The sequence below is a fragment of the Magnolia sinica genome, chromosome 3 (genome assembly GCF_029962835.1).
Source record: "Magnolia sinica isolate HGM2019 chromosome 3, MsV1, whole genome shotgun sequence".
Lineage (NCBI taxonomy): Eukaryota > Viridiplantae > Streptophyta > Magnoliopsida > Magnoliales > Magnoliaceae > Magnolia > Magnolia sinica.
In genome coordinates this window covers 96,448,735-96,468,431 of record NC_080575.1, presented here as the reverse complement: position 1 = coordinate 96,468,431, position 19,697 = coordinate 96,448,735, and positions in this window count along the sequence as shown.

Genomic DNA, 19,697 nt, shown 5'->3' with positions numbered 1-19,697 from the left:
TAATGGTGGGAGTTAAATTCCCACTGTGTGGTTCACTTGAGAATTAGATCTACCTCATTTTTGGTTTAGTAGCCTAAAATGATCTGGAAAAATGGATGAACGGCGTGGATAAAATCCATACATCACGGTGGATTCCAGGACGCAATCCACTTCCTGTTTTCTCAACCCTTGTAACGGGAGAGAGAGAGAGAGAGAGAGAGAGAGAGAGAGAGAGAGAGAAGGGCCTGGCCAAAACGTGTCAAAATGGCACACGTTTCTGAGACCTGGCCATTCATCAGGTGGGCCTTTGCCTGAACATACCCCAGCCTAAAAAATAGCTAGATCCGTTCATATGATGGACCACATCTGGATGAGAAAATTGTTAGCTGTAAAAGGACCAGTGGTCCACATTGAATATACGCATGATCATTACGTGAGCCCAAGTGGGCCACCTATGATCAATTCCATACGTGGGTCCACCATACTTTGGACGTGACCCATAAATAACCATGATTGGTTAGTCACACCAACATGGATTCCATAATGGCTGGGAATCCCAAAAAAGTTTTATTCACCCATTTTTAAATTACTAGCTAGGTGGAGGAATGGATAAATTCCATGCGTTGATTCCATGTGATGACATCAGTAAGCTTCTCCATCTTGATTCAAAAATTAGTGGGTCCCACCATATTATTTAAGTGAAATACATTCTAATTACTTGGTGTGCCTCAATCTTCATTATAGGGTTTAAAACTCAGCTTGGTCCTTGATTTAAGTGTGCCATACTAAAAGTAATTAGTTGGGAAAGGGACGCTCACCCTTAATTTTTTCAAGGCTCACATGATGATTATATGAAATCCACACTAACCATTAAATGTTAATTTACAATTTAGGCTTGGGAAAAAAAAGGCCCACCACCTGATTCATCAGGTGGGCCACACAAAGGGAAAGAATTGAGAGGGTAAAAGTTGTCTCGTGTACTATTTCTAATCACATTGGTCTACTTAAATTACAGACTGGACTGAGAGTAATTCCACAAAATTGAAACAAAAGCATTGACTTAAATATGTGGACCCCATCGTAATGTATATGATATATCCACACCGTCCATCTATTTTATTAGAACATTTTGGAGCATTAAGAAAAAAATAAGTCAGATCTGATGCTTAAATGGCCCACACAAAAGGAAACAGTAGCCTTAATTCGTCCCCATTGAAAGTGATTTTCTTCACTGGGCTCACATTGACGTTTTTCCATCATCTAACCCATTCATAGGGTCAAACAGGCATGGATAAGGGGAAAACACAAATATCAGTTTGATCCAAAACTTTTAAGGGCCCTGGGAAGTTTTTAATGGTAGGCATTCGATTCCCATTGTTTCTTAAAAAAAGGCCCACCACCTGATTCATCAGGTGGGCCACACAAAGGGAAAGAATTGAGAGGGTAAAAGTTGTCTCGTGTACTATTTCTAATCACATTGGTCTACTTAAATTACAGACTGGACTGATATTTGGGCACTACTAATAAAATGGAGTCATGCACCTAGTGATTGTAATGGTGCTAGATTTCACATAAACATCGCGGAGGGCTACATGTGAAAATGTTTTAGCTTGGTTGACGTGAGTCCACTTTTACATTAAAATTGGCCAAATACACTTCAATAATTAGTGAGCTGTAACATGATGTTTAAGTGAAATATAACTAGATCACTGTTTGTGTCTCTCCATTTTAATAGTGAGGCTAAAAAATCAACTTAATCTATAATTCAAGTAATTCATATGAAGGAAAATAGTTAGAAGAGGGATGCCATCCTTTATTGGGCCCGCAATGATAATTATATGAAATTCAGTTAAATCGTTAGACGTCAAGTGAAAATTTAAGCCTTAGGACATGTAATTTAATTATACAAGTGGGCCACATGAAAGGAAATAGTTTGGATTAGGCTGATTTTGGATAATAAAGTTAAAATGAAGCGACACACCTAATGGTCGGAGTGGATTTCACCTAAAAGATCACGGTGGGCCATGCATGAGAATTCATAGAATGCAATGAATGCTTGGAAAGTGATTACTTCGTTCCATTTTGCCAAATAAAACACTTCTATTCTATCAGATTTCATCAAGTTAAATATAATTTAGAATTTTAATTTACTTAGATTCCATCATAATTATGTTTTAGATTTCAAGTTATACCAAATCTTGCTGCGAAACAACCTTGAGTTCGTAAAGAAAGGGTCCAAGAATGCTGCAATGGTCCTTCCTTTATGGTTCTCATCGATTTACAAGAGTTTCAACACAGAAGTCATGAGTTGGGAGTTTCCATTGCGAGTGGGTACCATACCCACTTACTGCCATTTGTGTAGGGCATCAGTACCATGGAAAAAGCAGGCCCTGCTGTAAAGATCACTTGGAACAAAATTCAGCCATTCTACTAATCAGGTGGGCCACACTGTTCGAATCAATGGATAATCCATTGTCTAACTCAAGATAGAGGTGCGGTCCATCTAGCAGATCGACCTGATTTTTATATAAGGGTGATATTCGTGGTGGGGCCTACCATTTTTCACACCGATGTGATACGCAAGCAGCATGTTGGCAGGAAAGATTGCCTGGTCCCACAAGTACTGGTACCGTTGCCTGCGTGTGATCACTGATCAGTTCTCAAGAGTAAAAGTAGTTCCATCGTCCATTTTGGAGGCCCTTATTTGAAGGGTCTGATCATCCGATCGGGACAATTTTGTGGCCATCTGCAGTGGTATGAAGTGAGCAGAGGTGGGCCCCTTTGGGATTCGCATATAAATTCTCATGATAATGAGTAAAGGACAACTGGCTCTGGATCATGGCTCGTAAGCAAACATACTTGTACGGTCCAGGAAATAAGTGGGTCCACCTGATTTTTGGACCAGTATGCCATGTTGGCATTCGGGGTATGTATGAACCACCTAACGAGTTGTATGTATAACTCACGTAGTGAGTCGATTAGACTGATCACAGCTTGAGTTCTAGAATATCCGAGCTGTGCAAAAAGTGGGCCACACAAAGAAGATCATTTGTCCTGGGAATAAGGATGGTCCAATAATGCATGGGTATTTTCATACTGGGTTCGAGTGGGGTGGCATATAGAATGCAGGGGCACACTTGGAGTGGATGTAGAGCTGGGCAAACCTGACCCGATCCGCTGGATCCGACCAGGTCCGACCCGATTTGAGCCGAACCAACGGCCTGGATTGGTTAGGTTCGAGCAGGATCAGGCAGATCCGACCGTTAATTTGGTCAGGGTCGGGTCAAAGTTAAATCGGATAGCACCGAACCGAAATCCGATTCGTTTGGAACCAATCCAATTCAGACGGGATCTATAATTACTATTTTACCCTTAACTATATATATATATATATATATATTCTTTTTTTAAAAAAACCTTTTACCCTACCTTCCCTCTCTCCCCAAACGCCCGCCGTCTCGAACCCTAACTCCCCAAACCCTCTCTACCTGAACACCCCCGCCGCCCCAAACCCTAAATCCCCAAACCCTCTCTACCCTATCCTCCCTTATGGTTTGTTTACATGATTTCCAAGAACACTGTCATGCAAGAAAAGATTGCTCGAGAGGTAAAAGAAGCAACACATGCACAAGATTCATCATCCATTGATCACTTCACCACAACCATGAGGGAAGAAGCACTCAACAAGATGCTCTATCTCCTTACAACTCTAACTAAGACTCTCAGACTCTATCCTCCAGTTCTAGTGGTAGGTTTCACTATAATCTGCTAAGATGCGTGCCATAACCTCTTGGGTTGTGCCAGATCTGGGACATCTGTCAAGCAAGTTCCACCAAGAATATCAATCTGCAGTTTGAAAATCAGCCTAGTTTAATCACCAGTTGGGCAGACGTGTATGAAAAGGATGATGATGGTTAAAAAAGACTAACCAAATGTTTTACATTGGAAGCAAACATGGCCCACCTAGGACAGGATTAGCCTGATTTTCAGGCTCAGATCAAACAAACACATCTTACATTTGCATGTGGGTAATCACAAGTAGCCATGGCAGAGTTGAATCGCTGCATCTAATCACATATAAAAATGGACCGATCCGAATCTGGCATAATCCGATCCGACTCGGTTTTCCTGACCGAGTCGGAAAACCGAGTCGGACTCGAATCGGTTCAGGCAAGTATGGGTTAGGATCGGATCGAGTCAGATGACCCGGACTCGATCCCGGATTGGACCGAGTTCGGGTCAGGCCATGCAAAACTCGAACCGAGTTAAGTTGGACCCATTCCAATTCGACTTGGTTCGATGCCCAGCTCTAGGTGGATGGCTCATGTGAGGCAGGTGGCTCGTGTGAAGGGGAACTCATATAAAGTGGGGCCTACGTGAGGGTTCAACCAAGGTCCTAACCCATACGATGTGGGGCCTAGGCTATGAGATAAATGGATTGATTCGCCATTAGGGTTGTATGTCGAGCCGAGTCGAATCGAGGTGGGCCAAGGTTGGCTTGACTCGTCCGTGCTCTCCTCGAGCTTACCATTGGAGCTTGGCTTGTTTGCCAAACCTTTTGAGTCAAGCTCAAGGCAAGTTAGTGGATTGAGTCAAGGCGAGCTTACCTTGAGTCAAGTCAAGCCTGCTCCCAACCTGACCTAACCCAGTACCCAACTCGCACCCGACCCAACCCACATCTGACTCAACCTAGCCACCCAACCCAACCCAACCACCGGACCCAACTAACCTAACCTAGCCCCCAACTCGCACCCAACCCAACCCACACCCGACTCAACCCAACCCAACCACCAGACCCAACTAACCCAACCTGCGCCTGACTCAACCTAGCCACCTGACCCAACCCAACCACCCGACCCAACTAACCCAACCCACACTTGACTCAACCTAGCCACCCGACCCAACTCCCAAATCAAATATTCTATTAATTATATATATATATATATATATATATATATATATATATATATATATATATATATATATATATTAGATAAAGCCATAAAAGTACCTTGTTGTTGATGTTGAGAGAGAGAGAGAGAGAGAGAGCTCGGGTGAGTGGCCGAGTGTAAGTCGTACGGCCGAGATGAGTCGGACAAACGTTGAGTCTAGCTCAGGCGAGTGGCCATGTGGGGAAAGGATAAGGAGAGAGAGAGAGAGAGAGAGAGAGAGAGAGAGACTGGAGCTCAGACACAGGAGAGAGAGGGAGGAGCTCGGGCGCGGTGGATTGGGTAAGGAAGGGAAAAGGTAAGAAATGGACAGACAGGTAGGGTTTAAGTTTTAAATATTTTATATATATATATATATATATATATATATATATATATATATATATATATATATATTCAAGTCGAGCCGAGCCGAATTCGAGTCAAGTTGAGTCAGGATCCACTATGATCGAACTTGGCTCGTTTTCAAAACAAGCTGGGTCATATGAAGCTTGGCTCACTTCGAGTCGTCGTTCAAGCTGAGCTAGATTGAGCCAAGTCGAACGAGCTTTTCGAGTTAACTTGGCTTGTGCATAGCCCTATTCGTCATGCTCTATCAGTTCTAGCTTTTAGAGCAAGTGGTTAATTGTCCCGCATCCAAGTAGTATTAGAGCAGGAGGTCTCGTGTTCGAGACTCCTCGCTAGGGGTGATTAATATAGGGGCACACTCGAGGTGTGATCCTGAACCATCTATCTACTTGCTTTTGGGCCCATTATGAAACCCGTATCTTAGCTCGTACCATTTTGTAGGCTTTCGCAGTCCTCCCGGTCGAATTCCGGTGACCCGTGACACGTAGATAGCAGTTGCGCATGATTCTGAGTTGTATCCCGTATTCCAGAGTCGACTCGACCCGAGACTTGTACCCTAGCGACCGCGTTGTCGTTGCGGTTCCGACACTGCGTATTATGCACCGAGGCGATACCCAGGCCACGAGATGTGGGCCTGCGTTCAATTTGAGGAAACGCCGCACATTTGCAAACCCAAGAGAAACATGTCAAATCAATCACATCACTAGTCAAAGTACATCACCCATCCCCAAGTACAACTACCCTCCCTAAAGTCAACTCTCTCTCTTATAACCAAGAACACCCATCATTCACTCATCTCTCTCTCTCTCTCTTACCTCTCTCTCTCTCATCTCTCTCTCCCTCATTCTCCAAGTAACCCACGTCCAAGCTTCTATGAGAGAAGCTAGTGTGGCCCACCTTCCTACCTCCCATCTCCACCATCCAAAGATCATCTCGACTGTTGAAATTGTTCCCTTGGAGCTCTAGAGGCTATAAGCGAAAGAAGGAAGAGGAGATCAAAGGTGGGTGATTTACCGTCGATTTTGTGATTTGAGGGCCCACATATGGTGGGACCCATCTTGATGTATGCATTGTATAAAGGGGCCCATAGTGGCGGGGTCCCTCCGCTACTCCGATTTCTCTCTCTTTCTTTTTGTGTATGATGGCCCACCTAGATGTTTGATCCACACCGTCCACATGTGTGGACCGCCGTGATGTATATGTTTATCCACACCGTCCAGACCATCTGGATGGTGAGACCCATCTGATGCGGGTGTTTTATCCAGGTCGTCCTTCCTGGACAGGCCCTGGATGAAGGGTAGAACACAAACATCAGTGGGCTACATGGGTGTGGACCCACCTTGATGTACATATTCCATCTATCTGTCCAGGTGGCCAGGGACGGTGGACCCCACCGAGATATATGTGTTTCATCAACGCTGTCCACTCGTTTGTATCCAGACCACTCGTCTTCGGGGCCCATGCATGATGTATGTGTTATATCCAAACCGTCCATCCCTCTTAGTGACGATGGGGCCTGCTTAAGGACGTGAGTCATCCGGACGGTCCAGATCAGTGGGACCCACATGAAGTATGTGATTTATGGACATCTTTTAAAAAATATAATAAAATAAAAATAGATAGATATATAGATGTATGTATATCTGGTGGGCCCCACGTGGGACCCACCATGTATCCTATTTTTAGCATCGTCCATCTGGACGGTGCCATGTGGGCCTTGCTGTAATGCATATGTGTGCATCCTCACCATCCAGACAGTTGGGACGGTGGGACCACATGATATATGTATTATATCAGTTGTCCATCCATGTGGGGCCACCGTGATATATTTGTTTCATTCACGACGTACATCTGTTTTAAACCAAGCCGTCCACTTGTTTTGCTTTCACACCATTCATCAAGGACGGTGGACCACCCAGATGCAAGTGTTGTCCAGCACGTGGACCACCTTGATTGCATTTATTTTATATTCCCACAGTCCATCACAGCAGGTGGATGCACCCTGGTGTATGAGGCCTGCCTTGATGAATGTGTTGTATTCACACCGTCTGTCCATTTTGATGGACGTATGGCCCACCTTGATGCATGTGTTTTAGCCACGCTGTCCAATCTAGCTAAGACGTGGACCCCACCTTGAATGTATGTGCCTTGCATCCACGTCGTCCTCGTGGGGCCACCTTGATATTGTGGTCCATCCACATTGTCCGTCCGTGGCCCCCCACAATGATGTATGTATTTTAGCCACGTTGCCCATCTGTTTCATCTGCGCCGTACCCAGCCTCGTGGGACACCATGATATATGTATGCATGCTGTTCATTTGGTGGGCCCATTTGGAAGGTGCAGGCCCACCTGTTGGCTGTGCAGGGTCCACCTTATTATGATGTAATTGTGGCCCATTTGTTGCATGTGCGCGGCCCACCCATTGCCCATTGGTGCGACCCATTGATGTAGCCCACTTGATGAGTATGAGGCCCATTAGTGCGCTCATTGATGTAGCCCACTTGATGTGTATGAGGCCCATTAGTGCGGCCCATTGATGTAGCCCACTTGATGTATATAAAGCCCATGTGTAGGGTTCACCTATTGTGTATTTGAAGCTCATGGGTTGTGGCCATTGTGATTCCATGGGCGAGGCCCATTATGATGTATTTGAGGCTCATGGGAAAGGCCTGATGAGATGTATTTATGGTCCATGTTTGAGGCCCATATGTTAAGGCTCATATGATGTATTCGAGGCCCATGTGATGCGGCCCATAGTGATGTGTATTAGGCCCATTGAGGCGGTCCATAATGATGTGTATTCGGCCCTTGTGTGAGGCCATGGGCCCACGATACATTTGGCTTTACGCGGGCCACCCCTTGGGAGCAATGATGGTTAAATGTCCACATTGATGGATGATGATGGTTAAATGTCCACATTGTGACCTTCTCTTAGGCCCTTTGTTAGGCCGATTATCAATTCCGATTGACGAGGCCGATTCTGATTATTGAGGTCGATTATTAAGTCCGATTATTGATGTTGATTATCAATGCTGATTACCGATACCGATTATAAGTATGTGATATCGAGGCCGATTGTTTAGATCGATTATTGATGTTAATTATTGATGCTGGTTATCGATACCAATTATGAGTATATGATATCGAGGCCGATTGTCGAGACCGATTGTCAAGGCCAATTATCGAGACCGATTGTCGAGGCTGATTATTTGTGTTGATTATCGATGTTGGTTACCGATTCTGATTATGAGTATGTGATATCGAGGTCGATTGTCGAGGCTGATTATCAGTGCCGATTATCGATACCGATTGTCGATACCGATTATGAGTATGTGACAGCATAGCATCATACGCATCATCTGCATGTTTGTTATGAGAGGTGGGTTGACCCGAATTATTAGGCCCCATAGGAAGTCTAGTTTATTGCGCAATAGAGAGGGTAAGGAAGCCCACTTATTGTACGTAGACTTGGCGACTCGGTTCTGCCCTCGGTGGGGGATATTGTGACGCTCCATCACTATGGTCACATGTAAGCGGGCACATGTGGGCGGGGCATGAGGACCTGAGCGAGCTACCAGTGATTGGCAAGCTAATGTGCTGGCAGGCTACTGTGCACACAGTGAAGGCATAACTTTGTCTCACATCGGGAGTATTGTCCGATATTGTGGTGGCTATAAGTTGGATTCCTTCTTTAACTATCGTGACGTGTTTTAATCAATGAGCTTTGGCAACGTAATCTATATCACCCCTTACCGTAGACGGAAGGATATGCAGTATCAGGTTGGTGTATTCATTGTTTAGAGTCTATCTTGATATTTGGACTAGATCCGTTGTCCTTTTATGGACCCTATCATTTGTATGCATGTTGTGATGGATGATTGATTATAGCATATGCCATTGGGTTGAGATGCTTATGAGACTCCTTGTGAGACAGAGTTGCCCTCACATGATCGCGCGATACATGTAAGTTTGATGTATGGCCTAGATACAGTTGACGAAATTTGTGGATTCATCAGGATTAGTATATTGCATTGCATTCTCAGTATATGATATTGACTTATTATGTTTTTGCATTGCATAACTTGGATAAGGCCGATGGTATTTATGGACTTACCAGCATGATTCCGCATTACTTTGATATTGTACGATTTATAAATTACCAGTATTTCTGCTTATTATGATATTTATATGCTTGGCACGTGCATCGCACACACTTTCACTACCCTCGAAGCTTTCTATAAGCTTATGCAAGATAGATGCGTGCAGGTAATGTTAGGATGCAGCAACGTTGAGCTTGGAGCATGCAACGGTCTTCTGGAGCTTTTATTTTCGATATATGTATTTCCCGTTATGTATTGTACTCTAAAGTTTTTGATATTAGTGGATATATGATGATGATGTTGCTTTTGTGATTTGGGTAAACTTGTGGTTATGCTTCTTACGAGATAAATATACGTTGAAAAATTCTCCTTGTAGGATCCCAGGATCAGAATCTAGCGTATGTGCACTGGGAGCCGATAATGGGGTACTACGGAGGCTGTTGGCACCGGATTCGGCAATCGAAAATTTTGTGAGCGCAATTTCTGGGTTTGGGGCGTGACACCCATCCCGTAAAATGATCGGTCAAAATGGATGGATGGCTTTGATAAAATACGTAACACGGTAGCCCCACAGAGCCCCTTGATATGATCGTCCGTCTTTAGCTAGGTCTTGCTGGGTAGTACCCAATCGACTCCCACGTAAACTGAATCGAAGATAGAACCGCAGAAGATCATTTTTACATTTAGGCCTGTATAGAGCTTGAGCCATTCCCTGGTTAATGGTGATGACTCTACAACTGTTCATATGTGTTTACACCCATTTTTTAGTGCCTTGACATGTACTAATGAACTAATGGGAAGATGCCACGTGAAGATACTACCTATTTATCATCGTCAAAATTGTACTTGCACTTGGAGAAAATTTGTGTCTGATCTTGTTGTCTTTCTAAAATGAGAGATTATCCCAAAGATATTTGGAGAACCAATGACCCAAAAGGTTCCGAAGAACAAGGGAGTGAATCGATGCCCAAGCCAACCTAGACGTGGCCCTAGGCCTAAACCGTAAGAGAATCGTTGAACCTATGTCACGTCATGTTCTACATGATGATCAGAATAAAGAGAATGGGAGATTTGATCTATCTAAATGATAGATCAATATCGAGGGGTCATATCCCTCCAATACTCTAAGCCATCAACGTTTAAGGTGATTAAATGAAGGAGGTGGTTTAGTCCAGACCGTCCAACACCTGGAAGTTGACAATGTAGGCCATCAAGAGAAGATGGGTGGCCATCTTCAATAGAGATTAACCCTTGAGGTCCTCGGACCTTGGTCTGGTTGTCCTCATCGAAGAAACTTTGGAGGTCCTAGGACAGATCTTTAGTAGGCCACGAAGACCTCCACAATGGATCGATTATGAGAAGAAGATTCGAGAAGTTAGCGAGCCCGAAATCTTTTCTTTCCAAGGTAAATCTTATTTTACTAAGGAGGAGATTATATTTACTAAAAGCTCGCATGAAGGATCCAGACACTCGGTGGGGGGCTTTCACCATCTTGAGAAAGCTATAAAAGGAGCACTCGAAGAAGAGCTTTGGGCTCCACGCTAAACACATTTATATACATATCTACTTTACATTCATGTCTATTTTCCTAGCCTAATTCACTATTGCACAACATCTCTCATTGCAGTACATTTATCTTAAGAGTAGATAAAATACCTGCAAACTTAAGTTGTCAAATTCATATGTCCATCTGAGTTTCGATTAAGTTGTTCATACCCTAGTGATATCCTGCTGACCATCTGCCTCAATCATCTGTTTCGATAGATGCATCAGGTTTTTATATTATTTCTCGCTTCAATTATATTGTAAAGCATGATGGTTCTATTAAGGCTAATACATTAATAAAGATTGATAGTGTTATGCTAGTCTTTATTTTGTTCTGTGCAAATCTTATACTTTGATTAAGGAATACTATGTTAAAGCACTGGTTAAATCAGAAAGTCCTTAAACCAGCCGATTCCATAATCATTGGTATAAGGTCATGGAGAACTCATTCATGAGGGCTAACCCCATTCCCTTACTTAAATTGCCTGAGTACAGCACGCATTAAATCAACAAGTTGGTGATCGAGAGGACTTTGGGTTCTAATCCAGTTTCCAATGTATCTATCTCGACGCATGGGTACCGACCAATTCAGTCAATATCCTTGAGTTAAGTAGTCTCCAACACGCCCGTGCAATCATACACGCATCCTATCCATGCCCTCGATCACACGAGTGACCTTGACTAGCTGAATTGAGAACAACAATATCGAATAGTTGTAAGGAAATCCTAACCATCTAAATATTTTATCCAATGTATGGATTGACGACTCAGCAAAGTTGGATGACACTCATCCAAGTTAACACAGACTCTACCGAGTTCAATCTGGTTCGGCGCCCCAGGTAAGTACCAAGAATAGAAGGTGATTGGGTTCAACTTGTTCGAGTAACCCCCGATTCACAATTTAATTAAAGATTGAATGAAAGACTCCATGACACATTCAAAAGACCATGATCCAATGTGGATGAATCACAACCTAAAATTAGGCTAAGAACATGAGTCACCATCTGATTTTGCACTTGGAATTTGGCTCCCTCCTGATGTTACTACTAACCATCTATTCCATAAGCATCAATTGGATGGTTGAGTTTTTCTTAATCATACCATTTTACACACACACTGTCCATAGTGGGCTCTATACTTCAGGGGCACAGATTGTCTATGAAAGCCTTTCACATGAACTTACTTGCAATAAGAAGCTAGGTGGGGCCACGGTGATGGTTGTGAGAAATCCACCTTATCCATCCATTTTACTAAATCATGTTAGGACATAGGCTAAAAAATGAGGTGGATTCAAAACTCCAATGGGTCGTACAATAAGAAATCTTGACTATTTGCTTCACCAATTAAAAAAAGAAATTGATCATATTTACAAATAGCTTTACTTTTTTGGTGACATTAGAATGTAATGATAGCATTATTTACATTGTTTATTTTATCCAAATAAAATTATGAAAATAATAATTTTATAATATAACATTATAATGATTATAACTTTGATCATCTATCTCCTAGTATATTTTCATTTAATCCTTGAATTAAATGCTACAATACTTTTTTAAATAACCATTATAAAGTAGCAGTGATGGCTTATTTATATTACATTATTATAGAAATCCACAAAATAAATAGACTCTTAGGTAATGTGTAATCATACACCAAGTATTTGGATGTATTAAGGGGTAATTTGGTGTACATGCATATTTTTTATGCCTTTGGTGTCATAAGTAATGCATTTTTTGCTCCCTTTTTAAAGTAGGAGAGGCGTACTACTAAACAAAAGTATGGCTAGGCTATTAATTTGACATACACATGACAGGTTAATGATACTTTGAAATAATTCAATTATTGACTACATCACTAAAATCACTCTAATAAAATGATTTACCTAAATAAATGGTTAAGAAATGTTGGCAAGTCACTGACTTGTGACTGTTACATTTATGACTCACCCAAGGTATTGCTGCCAATTCAACCACACAAGACCGCATGTGTTAATGATGGCATGTATTCAGATTTTGTGTGTGGGTAGGATGCATGGGAGTGCCAGAGTCTACTCGACTCAAGGTTTAATTGAATTGTTGGTGTCCCCTGCGTTGAGTCAGATTGATTAGGGATTGGACATAGTGATCCAACTATCATCTCAATCGCCAATTATGATCAACTATTAAGCTATTTGTGAAAGGGTGGGAGTTAACCCTTTCAAATGGATTCTTTTTGCCTTGTGACAATAGACTTAGGTTTATGGACTTAAGGACTTGTTCTTTAACTAGTACTTTAGTTCAATATTTCTCAAAGGAAAATGATGAACTAATAAAATAAAAAAAAGTTAACACTGTCGATTTTATTAACAATTACATGTATGACTCATTACAATTGACGATCTATTAAACAACCAAAGAGATAAATAAACAAGAAAATAAAATAAAATACCCCATTTATCTATTGAAATAGACGATCAAGGCCAATAGTCAGCAACATGTGACCGGATAAGTTTAATCACCTAAATCGAAACCTAGTCGATCATGGTCTAACAACTTAAAGTTGTAGACATTTAATTTACTCCTAAGATATTGTAGCAAGAGCTGCTAAACAGTAAATATTTATGCTAGAACTAGGCTATGCTGATGATAAATGAAAGATAAATTTAAAAAGGTAGATAGATGTGCTTGGCATGGGGCCATGAACTCTTCTTCGTGTGCTCCTTTTATATCTTGTCGAGGTGATAACACTCCTATTAGGTTTCCTTGCTGATCATAGATCCTTCACATTTTCGTTGCGAATTATGATTAAAAAAATCTTATGCACAAATCCGAAAAATGCTATCTTGTATTGGAAAGGAAGGGTTCCAATTAAATCCAAACCTTCTGACTTTTCGGATCTTCATCTCGTAGCTAATCTTTCGTGGAGATCTTTATAGCCCATTAATTAGATTTGAGATCAATCCAAAGAACATCAATGGATGTTCCAGACCTCAAATCGATCATGGTCACTCATCTGGTGGCCCATCTTCTCCACGTTGATATGTTGGATGGTCCAGATCGAACCAACTCCTACATTGAACAATCCTCCGTGATGGTTTGGAGTGTTAGAAAGAATAAATGGACATGACCTATCGCATCCTGATCTTTATCCTAATAAAACCACAACCAAAGTTAGGATCATCGTATGAGACATTTGAGTGATCCTTCGGTCGCTTCTAATTTCCATGGTGTTAGATGGACCAGATCCACCTGATATTGATCTACCATAGGATAGATCAGATCTTCAATCAGGCTCCCCCATTGTCTTAATTCCGATTAATGTACGACTTAGGGTCTGATCTAGTTGATGTGTTTTTCTCTCCTGATTTGGCTAACCATAGTCAGATTCGCATAGGTATCGGTCCAATCTCCCCATATTTGGAGCCTTCTTGAACGTTACTGTCTCTTCAAACATCTCTGGGAAGATCTCCAATTTTGAAATGATTGTGAGAGACGGCCTTACCAAGGAGATCATAGCCAGATAGATGTGTGATAGGATATGTTCTCTCGGTAGGTCTTTTATAGACATGATGGTTACATTGCCTCATTAATTAGTATGATAAACATGGTCATGTGTCATGCGATAATTCACTCCCTTAAAAAGCATGCGTAAGGGTTTGTGTCATCACATTAATAACGAAATGTGTAATGTCGAAGGAAGACCAAATAAGGATCTCCTCGGGTGTGAGACTTTGTGTGCCAAACATGTAGTGTCTTTATGTGGTGGTTTTCTATTGGCCCACGTCAAGGTGTTGAAAATGGGTGTAAGTACAAGGCTCAAAATTTCCTTAATTTTAACGAAGTATAAATTCCAGTAGGCTTATTATAATATTTCTGTCAAATATTATAAATGTACACTAATTTGGGATGTTAGAGCTAATTTAACTAATCAATTTAGGTTTGAAGTGAATATACTAAAGAATTCTAATGCATTCCTATCCCAAGCATTTAAACACAAATTTTTTATTTTTTTATTTTATCCCAATACATTCTAATTACAAGCTATCAAATATAATTGAAGAATTTTAATTCACATCAATTTTATTGTAATTGTGACTAAGATTCCAATTCACTCTGATTACAAGCTCTTAATTGAGGTTGTTTGATTTTTCATTTTCACGTTAAGGGGGCATTTTAATAGTACGTTACTTTGGATAAGATACTTATGCCAAAAGTAACTTATCTTGGTTTCTACTTAGTCAATATGTTTGGCAAACAACATACTTATCAACCAAAAATTTAAAAAGTATGTTTGGTTTCCAACATCATAAGTAATTATCCCTCTAAGTTTGTTTGGTGCCCCTCACATCCACCATCCATTAGGGCTGAAAGTTGTGGGTTCAACCTGACCTACCTTTGACCGACCTGACGTTGGGTTGGGCTCGGGTACAATGTATCGGGTCCGATCTTGAGCTTGGGCTATATAAACATCAACCCGATAAAACTTGGGTCGGGCTTAGGTTGAGATATCGGGTTGCCCGACTCAACTCAAACCTGATCAATATATAAGTTACTTATAAATTATAATTGAGTGTGGATCGTTTGTGTCGAAGGCACATGAAATTCTAGTGCTGAAGGGTCTCATTTGTCCACGTCATTTCCAATGAGTCAAGCTAACAAGAAATGCCGGATTTCTGTCTCCCAAATAGATTGTGTGTTATGCAACATGACTTTTAAAAGAGTAATTGTTCTATATTTTAGATTATTTTTATTTTTATTTTTATTTTTTATAGAAAAAATGAAGTTCTTTACTATGAATAATCACATATATAATTAATGAAATCATAGATACAAAAATTAAGTCTTATATTGAAATATAATAGACTAATGTAATAACAAAAATATTAGCATGTATACACCCGACCAACCCGACCGAGCCCGCTTGGGTTGGGCTTGGGTTGAGAATTCCCAATCTGAGGTTGGGTTGGGTTAGGGTTGAGGTACAGGAACCTTGGGTTGGGCTAGGTTTGAGCACCAACTTGCTCAACATTCTGCCCTACCATCTATCATGTGGGGCTAACCTTTGATGTGGACCATTCATTTGTGTGGGCCCCACCTTTGATGTGGGTTGTCCATCATGCAAGGGCCACCTTGAATGTGGGTCATTCATCATTATGGCTTGATCTTTAGTGTGCATCATTCATTATGTAGGGCCCACCTTTAATGTTGGTCATCCATCAAGTGGGGCCCACCATCAATGTGATTGTCCATCATGTGAGGCCCACCTTCAATATCCATCGCCCATCATGTGGGCCCCACCTCTGATGTGGGTCGTCCATCATGCGGGCCTACCTTGGATATGGGCCACTCATCATTAGGCTTGACCTTTGATTTGGACAGTCCATCATGTGGGTCCCACCTTGATGTGGATCATCATCATGAGGGGCCCACCATTATTGATTGCCTATTATGTGGATGGTCCATCATGTGGGCCCCACCTTCAATGTGGGTTGCCCATCATGTTGTGGGTAACTCATCAATAGAGGTTGAGTTTTGATGTGGACTGTCCATCATGTGGAGCCACCTCAATATGGGTCATCCATCACGTGGGCCCAGCTTCAATGTCCATTACCCATCATATAGAGCCCCCTTTTAACATGTACCATCCAGCATGTAGGCCACACCTTTTAAGTGGGTCATCCATCATGCAAGCCTACTTGGATGTGGGCTTTTTTTACCATTATGGGCTGAGCATTGATGTGAACCATCCATATATGGGCCCACATTAATATGGAGTCATCATCATGTGCGGCCCACCTTTTATGCGGACCATCCACCTTGTGAGCCCTACCTTCATTGTCGACAGACCACCCTTTCAAGCCTCCTATAATATCGACCGTGAGAGAGAGTTTCCTTTAGAATGGACTACTAGATTAATGTAGAAAGTCATCGGTTAAAAAGCTATTTAAAGAAAAAAAAAAAAAAACCTTATTTAAACAAGTAGTTTGAAGGGATAAGTTACTTTTAAATAATGCTTACCAAACTAACTTAAGTTCAAAAAGTAATTTAATTATTTAACACAAGTAAATAATAACTTATTTAGCAACAGGCCCTAAATACATGGTAAATAACTCGCTCGTTATTCTTCTTTACTCATGCTTCAAAGCTGCTGAGTCTTTACATCTTGAAAACATGTCCCGAAAAGGCTGACTTAAATTTGTGGGCCCCACTGTGACGCATGTGATATATCTGCGCTGTCCATCCGTTTTACCGAAACATTTTAAGGCACGAGACAAAAAATTAGGCAGATACAAAGCTCAACTGGCCCATACGACGAGGTGGTTGTAAAATTTCTACCATCGGAAGGTTTTTTCTCTCCAGGGCCTACAAGATTGTTAGTAAGGTCATAAATACATGGATAAGGGAAAACACAAATATCAGCTTGATCCAAAACTTCTGGCCCCAATAAGTTTTTAATGTAAGCCGTTTAATTCTTTTTTCTTTTTTAAGGCAATTGTAACCATCCCATCCATGGCCTGGCAAAGGAATGACAGTATAAAATAAGGCCAAATCAAGGATGTACTGAACCATCCAATAGTTGGATCTTTTTTATGGTATCCAATGAAATGTGTTCTGGACTCAATGGACCGTTCAGATCAATCAACTAGACTGTCCAAGCGAGCCAATGAAACTAGAAGCACTATAACTTATATAGTTCTCTAGAACATGGATGGCAGGGGTGGCATGTCTTAACTTCATATTCCTCTCTCTCTCTGATGCAGCCTTCTATGTCACCTACGTGTCATATATGGAATACAGAATCTGAGCAAAAGGTCGGCTATACTACAATTATCACCAGAAATGAAAATGGGGCCATCGCCACACCAACCGTCCATTGATTTTTAAGTTGGCACTGAGTGGATTGGCTTGATATTCATATGAGGTGATCATCATGGTACTGCCAGCATAAAAAAGTTAACAGGCTCCACACCTTTAGGGTCCGTTTGGATGTTGTCTCCAGAAACCAAGCAATCCATACATCAATTAAACTATCTGTGCCCCCAAACAGATGATTGTAGGTGCAATCCAAACAGACCAAAATCCCCCATTTTGGCATTTTCTCCAAGCCCCGGTTTTGGCGGCTGCATCCAAGTGGATCACACCCACACAGCAGGGGACATCAAATGTGGAATGCCTTTCCTGTGTGGTTGATGCATTCTCCTCTCACTAGGGCACATGGGCACAAATATACGGTGCATGGTTCCAAATTGCAAAAGGAATTAGACTAGAAAGAGATCATCAATATGAGGATGCATCATTTTAGGCCCTGTTTGGCAGGCCCCAAAAAGTTATTTCATCTCGATTTAACTAAGACTACACTACACGCATTAGAGATGCTTAATAAGTTCATCTCATTTCAGTTATCAGATACTAATCTTGATCTCTAATACACGATGAGTTCATCACTCACATTTTTAATTTAAATGAGACTTAAGCTCATTTTTTAAGTGAACGGGGCCTTAGTCATTTTGTGTTCATGTCCTCTTGATTGAAGTGTCCACACCCTGCTCATCCGTGCCTGCACAGGCCGAGGAAATAATTGATGATTCTTGGGATCTCTACTCTTAGCACAAATTTTTTTCTTCCAAATGTCATATTTTTAAAAAAAAAATTAAAAAAAAAAAATGCTCATTTTGATGATGAAAATGAAAGAACTCTTTCTTTCGAATCTAATATAATAACCACATTTAGTAGATTTAAAAAAATAAAAAAATTCTATTACAAGCAAAAATTACAAAATTACAAAAGATTTTTTTCCCAACTCCAGCAAAAGACATAGGAGAGATTAAGTGGAGTAATGGCAGTGGTAACACCTGAGAAAACGTCCTGGCGTATTTAGATTTGCAGTAATTAAAAAAAATTAAAGCGGCTTTCCATTGTTTGGATCCTCTATGTTGCTAAGATATCCATTCTTTGGACCTTTCTGTTGTTTAGAAATCCATTTTTTGGACCCTTTCTGTTGTTCAGATAAAAAATTCTAATTGAGGATTCCGCGTGGTGATCATTAGCCTTTTCCATAACCAAATTCTCACCCACAAAAGTGAGGTGAGATACATATGAGATTTCTACTTACTATCCAAACAAAACCCTCAAAAATAAAATCAATAGAAATCCATGTTTTAATAATGCACGTGGAATACATGAGAATCCATCATTGGATAATCATTACGCTTGTTTTCCCACAAGGTTTTTCAATTACAATGGTAAATGGCTAGAAATGGGTAATGATTATTTACAACTATGTGGTGACATCACTTACATTTTAGATTTTACTGCAGTAATGATTTTGCTACATTGTTTGTTTCACCCAAAAATTACTGTAAAAATGGTAGTTTTATAATGCGAAAATATAATGATTACAATTTACTTTACCTACTTACTTTACAAGTATATTTAACTTTCGATACACCTTGAAATGATAATGATGGCTCGTTTACATTGAATATCATAGGAAAATGAAAAACCAAACAGGACCTAAGGAATTTGAAACCTATGTAATCCAACAATAATTCTGGTTCAGAGTGCGGCGTTCGTTGAAAGTGTTCCACTGACATATTAAAAGGTCAATGGTCAATCCATGAGAGTCATCACTCAAAACCTTACAAAATCTACATTTAGTAGGTTTTTTTTTTTAATAAAAGAAATCGATATATATATATATATATATATATATATATATATATATATATATATATATGTTTTTGAATAAAACCTTGGAAATGGATATCGATTTCCATATCTACTCTTTTTTCCT